This window comes from Antechinus flavipes, chromosome 1, assembly GCF_016432865.1.
Source record: "Antechinus flavipes isolate AdamAnt ecotype Samford, QLD, Australia chromosome 1, AdamAnt_v2, whole genome shotgun sequence".
Lineage (NCBI taxonomy): Eukaryota > Metazoa > Chordata > Mammalia > Dasyuromorphia > Dasyuridae > Antechinus > Antechinus flavipes.
In genome coordinates, this window is record NC_067398.1 from 179,802,762 (window position 1) to 179,821,849 (window position 19,088).

Sequence of the window (19,088 nt, forward strand, 5' to 3'; positions counted from 1 at the left end):
ACACGCTCTGAGCTGCATCTAATCAGAGCTGCAGCAGTGAGCGCGTCATCCTGTTCTTCCCCAGTGATTTGCTTGCTGGTGCCATTGAGAGCAGTGCCGCAGAGGAGAGCTGAGGCAGGACAACATAAAAACCCAGTATATAAGCGGGAGTGAGGGGGCATGATGGAGGATAAAAGGGGCATGATGGAAAATAAAAGAAGAATTCAGGGGGCATCATGGAGGATAGAAGGAGCACTCAGGGAGCATGATGGGGTTAAAACATTATTGAATAAAGGTATTCTTTTTGTTCACATTTACCTGTTTATTAAAATTGCTGTCAATGTTCATTAAAATAAGCCCTCCCCTGAAAATAAGCCCTCTGGTGTTTTTCTGTCCAAAAAAAAATAATAAGTCAGTGCCTTATTATCGGGGAAACATGGTATTCTGGACCTGAGGAAAAAGTAACTGGAAACAACAAGAACAAGTTCACCTAGAGGTTATTATGAGAAGTTTTCAGTGACTTTATCTAAACATTCTTCTTCCTCTCCCCACCTTTCAAGAAACAGCAGATGTTGACTCTGCTCAATCACAAGTAAAGCAGAAGGAAAAATCCAGAGTCCTGAAGATGGGCCTGGAAAACCATTTGGAGCTGGTCCTGCATCAAGAAAGAGAACTTAAAATTCTTTGTCTAGAGAGACTGGGGTAGTACAGCAGTTCCACCTTTGGAGGTCAGATGAACCATTTAATATAGAAGGTGCAAAAAGTGAGCATGGATGAGGGGGTAGGGTAGATGGAAAGAGCAAGAGATTGGAGAGAAAAGACTGAAACACCAAAGACACCAAGAAAAAATCTCAATCAAATTTCAGACAACCCCCCCCCCCAAAAAAAAGAATCATAAAATTCAGAAGGAAAAAAAATGGACAAAACTTCAAATGAGCAATGAAATACAAAGAACTAATTTTACAGTTAGAAGAAAAATGAAACAAAAATGACTGATGAAATACAGAATCATGAAGATCACAAAACAGTAAAACAAACAAAAAACACATCAGAATAGCCTAAAAGAGAAACAGGACTCAAAAAAAATTAGGGATAAATTTAGATCAGAAATTATAGCTCTCAAAACAGAAAATGGAATATTTACATATTTTTTTAAAAAACTGAATGAGGAAAAAATTGATTTAAAGAGAATCTAAAGAAATTAGAACAGATTTTAAAAAATAATACTGAAATGGAGGAAAATTTGCTAGAGAAGAAACAAAAGTCATCAAAGTTAAAAAGATGCATGATTTCTATACACATCAAAGCTACTTTTATGACAGGGTGCATAAAAATAATTTCAGTATAATGGCGCTCAGAAGAACATGACAAATAAAATGTCAACAATGCAGAAAATTATAAGACCAGGAAACCAGGATAGGGTCACAAAGCAGCTGGATTCATGCTTTAACTACTCCTTAGCCAGCAGTAAAATATTTCCACTGGAGTTGAAAGTGATGAAAGGGCTATTCTTTCTCCCATTCCTCAGAGAATATATTCAAATAGACCAGATATAATTTGCATCCAGGAGGAGAATAGATAGATTTGAATGTGTGTGTGTGTGTGTGTGTGTGTGTGTGTGTGTGTGTGTGTGTGTCTAGGAATGGGAAGGAGAAGAGAAAGGAGAGTAGAGGCATTCCCATTTTTAAAAATTCAAGTATGTATGATTGTGATGGAATTCTTTTGTACCATAAGAAATGACAAAAAAAAAAGTTTCAGAAAAATAGGAAGATTTATGTGAACCGATGCAAAGTGAAGTACACAGAATCAAGAGAATACTGTATACAGCAATAGCACTATTGTAATGAAAATCAGCTTTAAAAGACTTTGCTACTCTGATCAATACAATAATACTCAATAATTCAAAGGAATAATGATGAAAAATACAGAATGAAAAAATACAAAAATATCTTCAGAGAGATCAGATGAATTCTGAATATAGATCAAAGCATTTTTTTTTCACTTTATTTTTCTTGCTTTTTAAGCAAAGATAAGGGATTGAGACAAGTAATATGGACATTTAAAAAATATGTAGCTTTTTATTGACAGAACATATGCATGGGTAATATTTACATTGTCCCTTGCATTCACTTCTGTTCCAACTTTTCCCTTCCTTCCCTCTACCCCCTCTCCTAGATGGCAAGCAATCTTATATATGGAAAATATGTTGAAGTATATCCTAGATACAATATATGTGTGCAGATCTGTACAGTTCTCTTGTTGCACAAGAAAAATTGGATTCAGAAGATAAAAATAGCTTGGGAAGAAAAACAAAAATTCAAGTAGTTCACATTCATTTCCTGGTGTTCCTTCTCTGGGTGTAGCTGATTCTGTCCATCATTGATCAATTGGAACTGAACTAGATCTTCTCTTTAATACATCCTCATACAGTATTGTTGCTGAAGTATATAATGATCTCCTGGTTTTGTTCATTTCACTTAGCATCAGTTCATGTAAGTCTCTCCAAGCCTCTCTGTATTCATCCTGCTTACAGAACAATAATATTCCATAACATTCATATACCACAATTTACCCAACCATTCTCCAACTGATGGCCATCCATTCATTTTCCAGTCTAGCCAACACAAAAAGGGCTGCCATAAACATTTTGGCACATACAGGTCCCTTTCCCTTCTTTAATATGTCTTTGGGATATAAGCCCAGTAGTAACACTGCTGGATCAAAGGGTATGTACAGTTTGACAACTTTTTGAGCATAATTCCAAATTGCTCTCCAGAATGGCTGGATCCGTTCACAACTCCACCAACAATGCATCAGTGTCCCAGTTTTCCCACATCCCCTCCAACATTCAGCATTATTTTTTCCTATTATCTTAGCCAATCTGAGAGTTGTATAGTGGATCTCAGAGTTGTCTTAATTTGTATTTCTCTGATCAATAGTGATTTGGAACCCCCTTTCATACGAAATAGTTTCAATTTCATCATCTGAAAATTGTTCATATCCTTCAACCATTCATCAATTGGAGAATGGCTTGATTTCTTAAAAATTAGAGTCACTTCTCTATATATTTTGGAAACGAGGCCTTTATCAGAACCTTCAACTGTAAAAATGTTCTCCTAGCTTATTGTTTAATATGGACATGTTTTGCTTGATCCTATATGTAGACTATCATATTGTTTGTCTTTTTAATTGGAGTGGGAAGTGCTAGAGGCAGAGAATTTGGAATCAAAAATTTTTTTAAAAATGAATGTTAACAATTAGTAAATTAACATAAAAAAATAAAAATCTGCTAAGTCATCAACTTATGGGCTAGTAAGGGATGGCTTTGTCATCTCAAAGTACAATCTCTCTGGTGCTATCACAGGTATCTCTAAAGTCCCCATCATTTCTAAAAGGGCTCTGGTCCATTCCCCGATATGTTCCCAAGGTCCATTCCTATACATGCTTCTTAAGGTGTAACTTGTAATTCATCTGAACTATATATACAATTAGTTTGGAGTATGTGGAAAGGGTTAAGGTGAGAGTAATCTATTCCAATTTTTTTTGAAGTTATTTAGACCTGTAGTAAAATACTGTAGCCATGTGAATAGGAAGGCAGGCAATGATTCCAGTTGATTCCAGTTGTACTGTGGTAGAATTGGTTAAGTCTCTAAGCTGAACTTTTCAAATGCAAAGAATGTAGGAGATTGTAATCACCACCTTACCTTCAGTGCATTTTTGCTCTATTTCTAAAAGAACATGAGAAAACAATGCGTCTAAGTCACTTCTCCCCTACTCTAATTTTAATGATGAAGAAACTGGGATTCCAAGAATAAATTGCTGAATATCACAATGGAAATTAGAGGCAGAGATGTTACTCTTTGGGACATCCTGTAAAACTGAGTGGAACATTTTGTACTGTGTGCCTTACATGTTAGTCTAGTGAAAAGCACATGATTTTCTCCAGGGGTTAATTTATTCTAATTGAATCAACTAGCTACAAAAGTTTATAACACATGTGTTCAAAGTGTTTCTATTAAAATATGCCATTTATCTTATATTATATCCTTGTCTAAAATCTCTACAATCAATTTCATTTCTACTTTCTACATATTAGTAAAAACAAACTGTATCAATTTCCAGAATACCAGTATCCTATTATAGAAAAATGATGTATCATTTTGCACACAGCAAATACTGTTGCTATAAAATAGATTCTTTTTTTTTTTTTTTTAACTTTCCTTCTCTGGATCTCATTGATCTCATCTATAAAATGAAGAGAAAGATAAGCTAATTTCTATCATCTATTCCATTTTATTCTTCTTTAGCCACTGGGATCCTAGAACAATAAACGGTCTGGGTCCTCTATAAGTCAGATTCTATGAGGGCCTAAAATGAATCTGATCAGTCATTTCAAAACCCTAGCAGGTAAGTGCTCCATATAAACTTGATAGACATATTCGAAATTCCCACTTCATTTTTCTTTGGGCTTTCTTTCTCTTTTCTCTTCTAATACTTTCATCACAGGCTATCTCAGGTTGATCGTCTCCATAGTCCATATCCTCCTCTTCTCCCTATGTTATCATACTATCACACACACACACACACACACACACACACACACACAGAGAGAGAGAGAGAGAGAGAGAGAGAGAGAGAGAGAGAGAGAGAGAGAGAGAGAGAGAGAGAGAGAGAGAGAGAATGGTGATACAGAATGGCAGTAGAAATACCACAACACTATGGGTCTCATTTAACTTGTCTAGCTATTGACAGCAACACCATTACACCAGTATTACTACTTTGCTGCATTATAACTTAGTTTCTCAGTTACACCCTCTCTTACATGTGAACCTCCAGCAACCTGGGGCACAAGGTACTGTTTGGCTCAATAGTCATGCAAAACAAAAGCTTATTAAGCCCTCCATGGCGTTTTTATTTTTTCTTCTAGCTAGCCAGAGGACTCAAATATATAAGAGGAAAGGCATTTAATGAAATAGAACAACAAAATGATTTGCAATAAAACATTTTTTCCATAAGCAGAGGGCACATTCTCCATCAATACCTGCACTATCAATGGGGAGATTGAGCATGCTTAGAGATCATGGATGAAAGACATATATAGGGCACCTATGTCCAGGGAACATATATGAAAGAGTATCACTCCTTTGATGATACAGGATCACATATGTTTATCTTGCTCTTAGTGGGCCTGCTTCCTGCACCATCTGGTGTGCCACTGCTGAGTCTGGGCTTAGTATTGTTTCTTCCTACTAGTTTCTGGGGTCTCTCTTTAGGATCACCTAAACAATTGTTGTTGTTCAATCTTGCCCAACTTTTTGTGATCCCATTTGGAATTTTCTTGGCAAGGATACTAAAATGGTTTGCCATTTTCTTCTCTAGCTCATTTTATAGACAAGGAAACGAGGCAAACAAAGTTCAGTGACTTGCCCAGAGCTATACAATTAGTAAGTATCTGAGGCCACATCTGAATTCCGGAACCTGATTCCAGGCCCAGAAGGGCACTCTATCCATTGTACCATTAGCCATATCAGATCAAATTCACAAAAAACAAAAACAAAAACAAGGTAGATTCATAGATTTTTAGTCTGAATTGCCTAGTTGCCTCAGTCAGATAACAAAAGCTGAGAAAATGTTCCTTAGGCTAAGATTAAGTCTTTTCAACAACTAAATCTTCAGCAGTCTTTTAATTATACATATATACATATACATATATATATATATACACACACACACACACATATACATACACATACACACACACACACACACATATATATACACATATATATATATATGTAAAATTCAAGTTTTGATATTACCCAATATTCTTTAGTTTAGCATGTAAATAAATTTTAGATGGAGCAAAAGATATATTAAGGAGGCCAGGTCAGTTTTCTTCATCCTACTATCACAATTCTTGCTTTTACTATTTATGTCTATCCGTAGCAAAGCCTAATTGCTTGGGTGCATATTTTTGTGAGTAGAAAAACCTTAGTTTCCTCCATTGCTTTATGCAATGAATACTTGAGGGACTATTGAACTCAATCATTTATAGTGTCTTGACTGTGTCACATTGATATCTTCATTCATGAAAAGTGGCTATTTCTTCTTTTCCTTATGTTCATCACTTACTGAAGAGATCTCCCTTCAGGGTCTTTTGGGAAGTTAACCAAAGGAGCTAAGTAACATCGAATGGATATAGAGAAAAGAGAATTGTTTGAATACTTATTAGCTAACAAGTCCTTTTGTGAGTCACTTTGCTTCTAAATCTCTATTACCTTATTTTAAAAAATAAGTAGTAGGATTAGATGTCCATTCCAACTCTGATACTAGGGATCAATTCTAGAAGCAATTTTTAATGATAATTTAGTCCAAACTTCTCATTTTACAGATGGAGAGACTGAGACTTAGAGGTGAAGTCACCTGAGTAGTTGTTGTATTCTTTGTTTAGAAGAGGACCAATGACATCATGGGGTGATATCTTGACTAGTCCTTCTTGAACATACCTCAGATAGATTAGCAAAGCCAAAATTCAAGTCATAAATTCCAACCCTCTGCTTCCAAATCCAGGCCTCACTTATTCCAATCCATCACCTGGATCTCACTCCTTCTGTGCTGCTCTTTTGTCCTATTTGGATTGCAGTCTCCTAATCCAATTTAGCAGAGTAGCACTCCATCTATAAGTGCAATGTTATTAATGTCATAGTCTTTGTAGCATCCTAAATTCTTAGTCATGCATCCCATAATAATAATGATACTTCAAATATCTGTATTTTCGTTACTGTCTGTCATCCCTCCACTGATCCAGATTAAAATCCCTTCTATGATTTAGTTAGCTGGTCTTGTGAACAAAAAATTTACCATTCTGTAATGATCTTGATGTTGAAGCACTCTAAACTGAGGCAGGGTGGTCCTCAGAAAATCGATATATACATTCTGACAATGAGACTGAACAGGAAGACTTTTAAGCCACATGAAAATGACCAAATACAGTCTTTACTGGCTTGGCTGTAAAGATGGAAGGCTACTTCATTACCAGGAAGAGGTCTTAGGGTAAGACCTTAGGGTAAGGTAATTTTTTGAAGTATAATAACAATAATTGGCACTCAAATCCCATCACCAAATGGCTTCAGCTGATTTTCTCAGCTTCATTTCATTACACTTTACTTGCCTTTATCGACTGTGTTCCAGACAAATTGGCTCAATAGCTACCTGTTCCCCAACTTCAGCTTTGTTGTCTCCCACATTGCTGCAGATTGATTACCATGGTTGAAATGTTGTCTTTCCTCACCTCATTTCTTAGAATTCCTGGATTCCTACAAAACTTAGTTAATGGGTCACCTCCTATAGGAAGCCCTTTTTAATCCCCTTAGTTGCTAATGTTCCTCTTTTTCTCCTCAAATAATTATGTAAATATATTTTTCTTTTACAAATTTTATCCCTCTCCCAGTAGAATGTAAACTTCTGAAGGCAGAGACTGTTTTTTTGTTTGTTTCTTTTTATATGTACAATGCTTAACAAAGTATTGCTTAGTAGTTGCTTAATAAATGGTCATGAGACTAAACTGTCATATTTGTCTCTATTTCTTCACTCCATTCACTTTAGTTCCTCTCCTCTGTTTGGATATTTTATTAACTAGGGAAATATCAACATATACTTAAAGGAGTACAAAGAATGTACATTCATCTGTAAGGGTTAAGGTTGTGATTACTCCTACTTCACTTAATATTTATAGTTTTGCATTTAGGTAAGAACATATCTCATCTAATTATCCAATCAAAAATTGGTGTAAGCCAGGTAAGTAAGAATCAGACCTAACTATGAACAAGACAATTTCCAGAGAAGGAATTCTTCTTTAGTTGTTATCCTTCATTCTCAAGAGAACCAAAATGACATCATTATATTAGAGTTAGGTAACAATATGTCCAACTGTGGCTGATCAGACCTGTACCAGCTCTGAATGCTCTGCTACAGGTCAGATACAAATAGTCCATATGAACATTTGGGGTGTCTTCCTAACTTTGTGCACCTGACATTTCTTCTAGGCTAATTCACTTCTGCTTTGCTCACAGAATACAATACACAGCATGCTGGGTGATCCTGTGTCAATGTCTCTTATATCATACAATCTATTCCAAAGTTCTTAAGAGAGACCTTGAGAGTATCCTTGTATTGCTTTTTCTGACCCCTTGTGATCACTTGCCATGTGTGAGTTCTCCATAAAATAATATTTTTGGCAAGCATACATTTGGCATTTGAACACTATGACCAGAACAATGGAGTAGTGCTCTCTTCAGTAGAGTTGGAATGCTCAGCAGTTTACTCTGAGAAAGGATCTCAGTGTCTGGTATCTTATCCTGCCAGGTGATGTTCAGAATCTTCCTAAGGCAGAGTATTGGAAACAATTCAGTTTCCTGGGATAGTGCTGATATGCTGATTAGGTTTCAGAGGCATTCCCTTCCCTAGCCCTGCCCTAGATCTAAGCTTCTTTCCTCCTCCCAACCTTTGGCCAATGAAAGACCTTATCTACTTTAGAACCTGGCTTTTAAAAACTTTTTCTATTCATGACCGCTTTTTACCTGAAATATTTTTATTTGGTCCCAGTTATATAGATTAATAAAACAAGTGTGCAAATTAATTATTTATTTTTATTAATTATTAATGTTATTATTATATTATATATTAATTAAATTAAATATCCCCACATTTAGTTATATGACCCCATATGGGGTCACAATTCATAGTTTAAGAAGCTGAGCTTTAGAGGACTGAAAGATTTTTTATTTTTCGTCTGCATTGGGACACAATGATGAAACTAGATACAATGAAGAAGGGCAGATTTAATGTTCTACAAAGAATTCAACAGAAATATTATATGCTAGGTAAATGGAGGATCTTAAAGACTCCAGCAAAAAGACTGAGACATCCTTTTATCACATCTCCGATTTTTTTGGGGGTGTTTTGTACTAAATGTTAATATTATATCACCTTAGCAAATACTCCTTACTAAAAGCTAATTAACTTTCTGTTAATTGATGTCAACTGACAATTGTGAGGAGAAACACACAACTTGCGACTCGTGAGCATCAGAAACCTCTCCCCTCCAAGTCTCACTCCCAATCCTTTAAAGCTATCCTTAAAATCCAAGAGGAGAGACAGCAACTTTCTTCTGGGTATTTTGCCTGACCACGCTTCATTCTCCTTTGCTAACTTTTTATATAGGTCTCACCTATTGATAGTAGGTGTTCTCCCAAAATCTATTCTTGACCCTCTTTCTTCCTCCTCTTTATTTTCTTACTTATGGATTCCATCAATTGGTGTAAATTAAATTATCATCTCTATTCAAAACCAGTTATCTTACTCTAATCTCTTTCCTGAACTCTACCCAATTTGGTCTCCAACATTTATTAGCTATGTGACCCAGGCAAGTCATTTGTCCTCAATCTATTTTGGTTTTCTTGCCTGTAAAGCAGGGATAATGACACTACCCTCCTAGGATTATTGTGGAGCTCAAATAAGATATTGTAAAAGTGCTTAGTGCAGAGCTTGACACAATATAAATATTCATTTCCTTCCCCTGTTGTTGATGATGGCAATAATTTTGTTGCAAGTATATCAAGAATTTTTGCCACACATAAAAATAATTGAAAGAAGAGATTCCTTAGAACTGGGAAGATTCAGAAAGTCTCCATCTTGGAGATGGCATCAGGGCTACAATTGCATTGAGGATGCAAATCTGGAAGACACACAGAGAGAAGCAGAGAGGGGGAAGGAGAGAAGAGAAAAGGGAGGTGGAGGGAGAGAAAGAAAAGGGAAAGAGTAGGAGAGAGAGAGAAGGAGAAAGAGAAAGAAAGGAAGAGAAAGGGGGAGAGAAAGAGAAAGAGAGAGAGAGAGAGAGAGAGAGAGAGAGAGAGGAGAGAGAGAGAGAGAGAGAGAGAGAGAAGAGAAGAATAAGGAAAACTCTGTAGAAGGTAGGATTTTAGTTGATGAATCGATGAGAGAGATGGGTAGGGGAAGAATAAGGAAAGACCTTCTGAAGAAGGTAAGATTTGAGTTCAGTCTGAAAAGAAATTAGGGAAGTCAAAGGCAGAGATGGAAAAGAGGAATATCCCAGCCAACAGAGACAGCCAGGAGAGAAGTACAGGGTCTGGAGAAAAGATATTATGAAAGAAGGATAGAAGAAGGATAATGTCATTGAATCTTAAGATTTCAGTGTCAATGAAGGATCTCATATTTGATTCTGGAAGTTATAGGCAGCCATAGGAGAGTATTGATTTATTTACTTTTAATCTGAATTTAATGAAAGTTAAATTAAATGGGTATTTCCATACACCTAGTAGAACATAAAATGAGGATTGCCCATGATGCAGGATCTCTTTATCATGTAAAGTTTGCTTTCTTTTTTTAAAGCATATAACAAATTCATCATGTAGCTTACAAAGCTGTCTGGTTTTTTCCTGACATCAATCATCATGATGCTCTTTTGATTTCACCTGACTTTCATCTTCTTCTCTATATTACTTATCTCTTCTCCCCGCCACCCCCCCCCGTGTTTTTCCTTTGTTGTGTTTCTTTCTTATTTTTTATAATAAAAAGGAAAAAAAAACTTATTGATTTCTTTGTTATTTTGCCATGGTTGTTTGGAATGTCCTCATTCTACTCTTCCAAATGAACCCTTCTTTTTTACAGAGAAAAGCAATTAGGCAAACCCACCCAATGTGATGATTGAATATGACAATGTAGAAGATATTCTGCCTTTAAAAGGCCCTATCTCATTTTGTATTCTTTGGAACCATCAATAGTTTTCATATACTCAGAACTCTAACATTTTTAATGACCTTTTAATTTATACAATTATAGTCATTGTGTATACTGTTCTTTTGGTGCTTCACAGGTCATCCTATATTTGTTCCCTGGGAAAGCTTGGTGGATAGAGTGCTGAGTGTGGAGCCAGAAAGACTCATTTTCCGTAATTCAAATTCAGCATTAGACACTAGCTGTGTGAGCTTGGGCAAGTCACTTAACTCTGTTTGCTTAGGTCTCCTCATCTGTAAAATGAGTTAGAGAAGGAAATAGTAAACCACTCCAAAGTGTTTGCTAAAAAAACCTAACAAAAAACCCAAACGGAGTCACAAAAAAATCGTACGGGACTGAAGACGATTGAACAGCAATAATAAAATCTTTTCATACATATCTACCCATATTTCTTTGAATTTTTTATATGACAAGTGCTATGTGAGCTAGATGGGTATTGATGCTAGAGCTGTACTCATCTACATCCAGGCGTGGTCCCGACTATCTGCTATCCACAAGGAGAGCAGGCTGTCACATAATTAATTAATTAACCAACAAGGGGGTGTGGTATATATTTTGACCATTAGGGGGTGTGCTTACTACACATGAGTAGACTATTCCCCCTCCTCCCACAGTCTCAAATTCTCTTGTGCACATAGGCAGTTAGCCCAGGGTTCAGGATAGTTCTAGAGGTACCACCTTGAATATGCTTGAAATTACAAAAATAGAAAATTCTCTCATCTCTGATCTAAGCCACCATGTCCCACTTTGGAAATCTCCCCATCTCATTCCAACGGACTTCATTCCTACGACTGAGACAATTTGCTTTTTAATAGTCTTGTGATTTAATGAAACATTTTAATGAAACAAAACACAACTGCAAAGAACTTTTCAACTAGCTGGCTTCAAGAAAACTACTGAATAGTCTCAATTTTCTCCTTTCCACCCTCTTTCTGGTTAGTAGATGGGATTGGTAGGCAGGGAAGAATGAGATGAAGGATTACTTGTTATCAGAATTTGCTGACATTGCTTCACCAAGCAATCTGAGGGAGCAAGAAGAGGAACTATGGAACAGCATCGAATAACTCAATTGAAACTTGAACACAAATCCGTTTCTTCCAGTTACTTTTTGGTGCACATGGTAGCTTATGGGTGAAAGAAGAAATAGAAATCTGAACTAATTAAGTTCTCCAGGATTATTTCATTAGGTTTTAATCTTGGGTAATGTTTCTATTCTCTTATACAGATTTAGTTTTTTTTTTTTTTTTTTTTTTTTGTTTCTTAGGTTAGAAAGTTTTGTAGAAATTACTACATTTATATCTTGCCAATTAAATAACATCTTAACATTGTTTAGTCCATTGACGACTCTTTTCCTTTTTTTGCATGTTACTCAGATAATGTGTAGTTCTTTTAAAAGACAATCGAAAAAAAATCCCAATCCCATACTCATGGCCTATAGTCATGTGAATACATGTTTCCTTTCTCTTTAAAAGTGTTTAATTTTAGTTTGGTCAGTTTGAGTTCTTTTGAAGGAATTCATCTTCATTTTTTCTGAGAAGCCATTATTTTCTTTGATGATTGAATTTAACTTTACAATTGTATTTATCAGAATAGCATATTCTTAATTTTTTCTTTGATTTCTTTGCAATAAAAAGTAATCCTATTCTATTTTGATTCATCTTTCAAATGGAAAAAGATTTTTCTCTTATTGACTGAAAAATTTGTTGTTTAATATTGCAATTATAAAATTTGTTTACTTTGTTGCTTAAAGAGTTAAACTCTTGGTTTCTCTTTGCTGATGCACACAGCAGGCATTTAATAAATATTTATAGAATGGAATTATTCTGCAGACTTTCATCATCTGTACTTTACCATCTGTTTCTAATGTTTTAAAGATATTATTATTCTAATATTTACATTTATTTTTCTGTATAATTTTTTAACAAATATATTCAAGGTTTCTTTCATAATATTTTTCTGAAAGACTTATAAAATGTCTTTTAATTCCCATTCTCTTAGTCTTGTTAAGCCATGGCTCTGAGTGATCCCAAATTATTATCAAGAAAAAAATGAAATATTATTTATCAGACTTATGGATAGGTAAATAATTTATGAATAAACAAGAGATAAAAGTAGGTGTAAAATAGATAATTTTGTTACATTAAATTAAAAAGGGTTTATACAAATAAAACACATGTAGTCAAAATCAGAAGGAAAGTAGAAAATTAAAAAAAAATTTTATAGACAATTTCTTGGGATAAAGGTTTCATATCTCAAATCTGTAAAGAACTTTGTAAAATCTATAAGAACATGAGTCATTTTTCTATGTAATTTAGATGCAACTCTTCCCCTGAAATTCCTTGACTAGAAATTTAGAGTTAGTAGGGACTTGACAGTAATCTAGTTGACTTGTGTTTTACAAAAAGGTGACCCTTAATACAAGAGAGTAAAATACCTTTGCCCAGGGGACATAGATAAGAAGGCACCAGAACTGGCTTTAGAACCCAGTTCCTTCCTTTACTCCTGCTAATACTCATATAACTTTCTAATAAGTGCCCCAGAAAGCAGCTAGAATGAAACAAGATATTAAATACTTTGTTTCATGGCAACAACAGATATTTTGCAAGTGGAATGAGACTATCATTAGTGCCAGTCTCCTAAGAATTCAAGATTTAAAATAGGAATTTATAATCTATAAGTCATAGTTTGTAAACCAGGGTCATTCAGAAGCTAGATAACTTTGTTGTCCCCACAGAGTATTATTTAATATAGTAGTTTGACCACTCTGTATTTAATAGCTATGCATTGAAATAATGATTGATACGGGCAATGGATAGAGCACCAGCCCTGAAATCAAGAGGAATTGAGTTCAAATCTAGTCTCAGACACTTAACATTTCTTATCTGTGTGACCCTGGGCAAGTCACTTAACCCCAATTGCCTTAGCAAAAAAAAAAAAAAAAAAAAAGAAAAAAAAAAAGAAAAAGAAAAAAAGAAATAATGATTAATTAAGTGATAAAGCTTCTTGTAGTTTGAAGGAGTGACAACTGTCCTATTTTCAAAGAAATGCATTTTACCTTCTGGGAAAAAAAAAGTCAAGATGCATCTGCTAAAGCAGTCCCAGTTACCATACACTGAGGGAAAAAAAAAGTAAAGGGTAGAAGACTTTAAGGAACAAGGGATTTGGTTCCAGGAAGGCCCAGGTCTGAAATCTCTCTTTGCTATTGACATTAGTTTAGTATCTAGGCAACCTTGGGCAAATTATTTCTTTTCTCTTATTAAACCCACTCTCACTGGACTTTCTCTCACTGTAGTTCCTGTGCTGACACTATCAGTGCAGACCTGAACGGGATATTGTAAAGAAGTAAGGAAACTTGTCTTCCATGATATCTTCTTTCAGGGTTTCAGGCTTGTCCACTGCCTTATTCCAAACAAGCCAACCCCTTTCTCCCTTGCCCCCCAGAACCAACTGCTCTAATCACTTTCTGGTAATTTTTCCCTTTCTTCACTGAAAATGAAATGAAAAAAATTAAATAATGAAGATGGAGCTTTTTCAAACCATAAAGCACTAAATGCATGCTAGTTATCATTATTATTATGATAATGAATCCTACATTCTCCGTAAAATTATTAAAAAATTTAAAATTTTTAATAGTGATCTTCAAGAGACAATGTTGATTATTGTCCTTCATTCTCAAAGAAAACCAAAATGACATCATTATTTTAGAGGCCAGTTACAATGTGTCTGACTGTGGCTGATCGGACCAATATGAGTTCTAAATGCTCAACTACAAGTCGGATACAAATAGTTCATATGAACATTTGGGGTGAATTCTCTAACTTTGTGCATCTCATGTTTCTTTTGGGCTAATTCAATTCTGCTTTGCTCATAGAGTACAGCACCTTCTCTGATGAGGGCTTGCCATACTGGGTGGTTCTGTGCCAAGGTCTTCCATGTCTTACAAAGCCCTTAGAAGATACCTGGAGAGTGTCCTTGTATTGCCTTTTCTGACCATCCTGTGAGTGCTTGCCCTATGTGAGTTCTTCATAAGATAATTTTTTTGGCAAGTGTACATTTGGCATTCGAACAATGTGGCCAGTCCAATGGAGTTGTGCTCTTTGCAGTAGAGTTTGAATGCTTGGCAGTTTCGTTTGAGAAAGGACTTCAGTGTCTGGTATCTTATCTTTCCAGGTGATTTTCAGAATCTTCTTATGAGAAACAGCTTCTCTTAGGTCAATTGAAGAGTTAGGTGAGCTTTTTTTCTCCTCTGCATCTGTCAAAAAAAAAAAAAAAAAAGGTATGGGAACAATGAAATCAAGGAGAACATGGATGCAAGCATACATTTCAGTTGTGGACTCAGGCATTTTCTGGGATCCCATAGAGAATAATTTCAGGTTTCTATGGTATTATTTGTAAACGATTGTTTTAATATAATATTTTGTACTCTACCAGAGGTTATACTAAGAGCATCCACAAATGAAGTCTAGCTAACTAGGTTATAATTCAGGGATGTGGGGAACACTGTATTTGAAGTGTTTATAAAATTGGCACCATAGAATATTATGGATCTTTGTCTAGTTTCTTCTATTCTATAACTTTAAGTGCTCTCCACAATGGAAGTGGGATCAAATATTCCCATCTCCCTAAACTCCCATTCCTTACTTCTTTCCCCCTCCTTTGCAAGTTTTAGTTGGCACCTGTAGGCAGTAAGTTTTTGATGATGCATATGGAGTGAGGGCAAGTAAAGTTGACCCTTTCTGAGGACACAGCTCCCAATCCCTATAATATGTAGGCCAAAGTCACTAGCAACAGCACCTTTAGCATAAATCACAAGAGCCAGCAGGTGGTTTAATTTGCAACTGTTACTGAGCATCAGCCAGCTCTGTTTGCCACAGATGAAACTAGTGGAAGTTATCCATTTTCATTCTTATTCCAGTTAAGTATTGAATCTTCTTTTTTATGTATTATGACAATCTCTACAGTAGGTATAATTGATAACTATTCTCTTTTTAATAGCTATGTTACTGAAGAGATGTACATAGTGCTTTATGTTGGTTCTGGGAATGCTTAAACATCCTGAATAGTATGTCTAGGATCCTTCATGAACAACTAAACTAATTCTCTATAATCCATGATTTATAATATGGAAATCAAAAGGATAAGCTTTGCTTGAAAATTTTTTTTGCTAGTTCAGATTTATTATCTTGAAATCAAATTGCTTACCCAGTAAGCAATCACTCATTGTTCATTTTGTAGACATACATTTGTTTTTTTGGAGGAATATAAACTATGATTTCATTGGTTCATGAAATTCCTCCTACCAATGCAAGTTAATGCCTGCTCTACAATGTATACATAGTCTTAGAGAATTAAATGGAGCTCTGAGAGGCTAAGTAATTTATCCAGAATTACACAAATATTATATCAGAGACAGGACTTGAAAATCCAGGTGCTCCTAACTCTAAGGGCAATTCTCTATTTATTAGATGATGTCGCTTCTTTGAAAATAGAAAAGCATTTATATAAAATTTAATGGTGTTATACAGAGGAAAGATTTGGAGTCAGACAAGTTGATTAGAGACATGAAAAAGTTTGAGGTTTTAACAAGATCCAGTAATTCTCTTTTTCTTTATTATACCAAGAAAACTAATTTTCTCTGGAGCAGAGTTGAGAAAATGGCTGTAACTTTAAAAAAAAAAAAAACCTCAATTACATTTTCCTACAAGGTGTTATTCCAGTAGCACCCATGAACCAAACCTAACTCACTGTATAAAATGGGGATGTGGAGAAAACTGTATTTGAAATGCCTGAGTTTGAAGATTACTTATTACCTGTGCTACCTTTGGTAAACTACTGCACTGAGTCTCTGGGTGTTAGATTTCTCATTTGTAAAATGAAGGGTTTGGGACTTGGTGATTTCAAGAGTGATTCTGTGGTGAGATTAGAATTGCAACACAACAAAAGAGGTGAAGTTGAAGCCCACCTCTATTAAACATTATCATTCTCCAGGCAAAAGGAAAATCAGGGAGCCAGATTCTAGGAGCTGTGTTTGGAATCAGGACATTTCTGAGTATAGTCTTAAGTGGGGAAAGAAGAAGAAAGTGCAAGAATAAGGATTGGGCTTCCTAGGAAAAGTGAATTATTAGGTAGAGTCTACAACTCCCAGAATATCATACACTTGTAACCATTTAAATCTCTTCCTTGCCAAAACATTCTAAATCAATCCAAGAAGAACTTATCTTTATTCTTTTATTTTAGAAAAGGAAATCAGTTGAAAAATTAGATTCATTTTGCAATACTTTGCATTATATCTAAATTATCTGGAATGTGTCAATTCTAAAAAATGAGGAATACAACTTGTCTTTATCTGGTTTGAAAAAATTTATAGATACTGTATTTCCTTTTCTTCATCTACTTCTCTTTTTTCTTGTCCTTCTTTTTGAGGAGTTAAGGGATTACAGTTTTCCTTTTCCATTTGTAATTATCAGACTACTTTGTCTCTCCAAGATGTGCTAAAGAACATTTATGATTCCTGAAGCATTTGTGTTCACATATATTGATCCTCCTGGGCTTCTCTGAGAGATCAGCTCTCTCTTCTTCCAGAAGACAGTCACAATCGTCTCTCTGTTCCTGTCAGTGAAAAGTGACAGCCCTGTTGTATCTGACAACTGGACAGGGTAGGGTGAGTTAGTTAATTTTAAGCCTGCCACCACAGACAAGGAGCTTGTCTGTAGTAAAAGGGTTGAAATAAATTGACAGCAGCCATCAATTTCAACTAGGCTGAAAAAGACAACCTTAGGGATTCTGAAATATATCCTTGTTAGCAAGGGCCAGCATACTAAATTGTTTATTAGTTTATTTGAGTTTCTCTCCTTTTCCATCTCTGGACCCCAACACACTAGTAATTATATGAATATGGTTTTGGGGGACCAAGTTTACATTAAAAAATTCTAGATAACATGCTCATTTACATAAACTATTTTGCTAATTATTTGTTCATTGATTTGAACTTTTAAAAATTTATTTATCTGACTAATATATTGTTTACTATGGACAAATTTAAATAAATATCAAGTTTGTGGTTTTGGGGGATATTCATATTATCTAAAGGAAATGTCATAATAATATTCTAAATTTTCTTATCAATGATATATCCAAAGTTGGAAATATCTGAGTTAATGAAGTCAACTATCTTATAATGTTAAAGTTATATTATACTTGTCTGGCATCTTTTCTTTAACTGCAAAGACTATTAAATTAATCATTCCCTTCAGATGCAAATAGTATGCTCATGGTGAGTTTAGAAGTAGCAAAGTCAGTTCTATTTTAACATTAACCTATTAATATTTACTTTCTCATATTGGATTCTATTACTATTTAAAAATATGCACAAATAATAGGTCATTTCATCAGCAGGTGGCATGGCATTTAGGTTAACTCTTGTTACCAGTTCAGGTTTTAAAATGCCTATGACACAATAGACAAAGTTTAGTGACTTGCCTTTGAGGTTAAAAATTCTTGTCCAAGGTCAAACAGCTAGGCTAGATTTGAACCCAGGAGTTCCTGACTTTCATTGTAGCACTATTTCAGTGTAACACTCTGTCACACTACTAATCAATTTTAAAATATGAATTTGAAAAAAATACATCTTATAAAACCATTCATTGCTTCTTGATATGCATAATGTTTGGGCATCTTTTAAAGAAAAATTATTATACCTGAATCTAGGCTCAAAATTGTAACTACTTTGACTCCCAAATGTTTCACAAGGTAAATACTGTATATTATTGGCTTACTACGTTTGGAGTCGTTTAGTAATGAAGAGGAGTAAATATTGGACTGAGAGCTAGGAAGATCTGGATTCAAATTTTACCTTAAATACTTAAAAGTTGAAGAAAATTGCACATGCTTAACCTATATCAGATTTCTCCCTGTCTTAGGGAGGAGTAGGAAAGGAGGGAGAAAAATTTGGAACACAAGATTTTACAAAGGTGAATGATGAAAAATATCTTTGCATGTATTTGGAAAAATAAAATGCTATTAAAATAAAAAAAACTGACTAGTTGTGTGACTCTAGTCAAGTGATTTGATCTTTTAGTGCCTCTGTTTCCTTATCTGTAAAATGAAGAAATTGGGCTCATTGGTCTACAAGATCCCTTTTTAGCTATGAATATATGATCTTAAGACCAATTCTTCCAACCTAATTTCTGCACAGTCCCATGCTGATGATGGCAGTTAAGAAAACTACGCAAAATAAAACATGATAGGTGAATTAAATTAAAACCATTCTTCAAACTATAGCCATATTGCTTAAT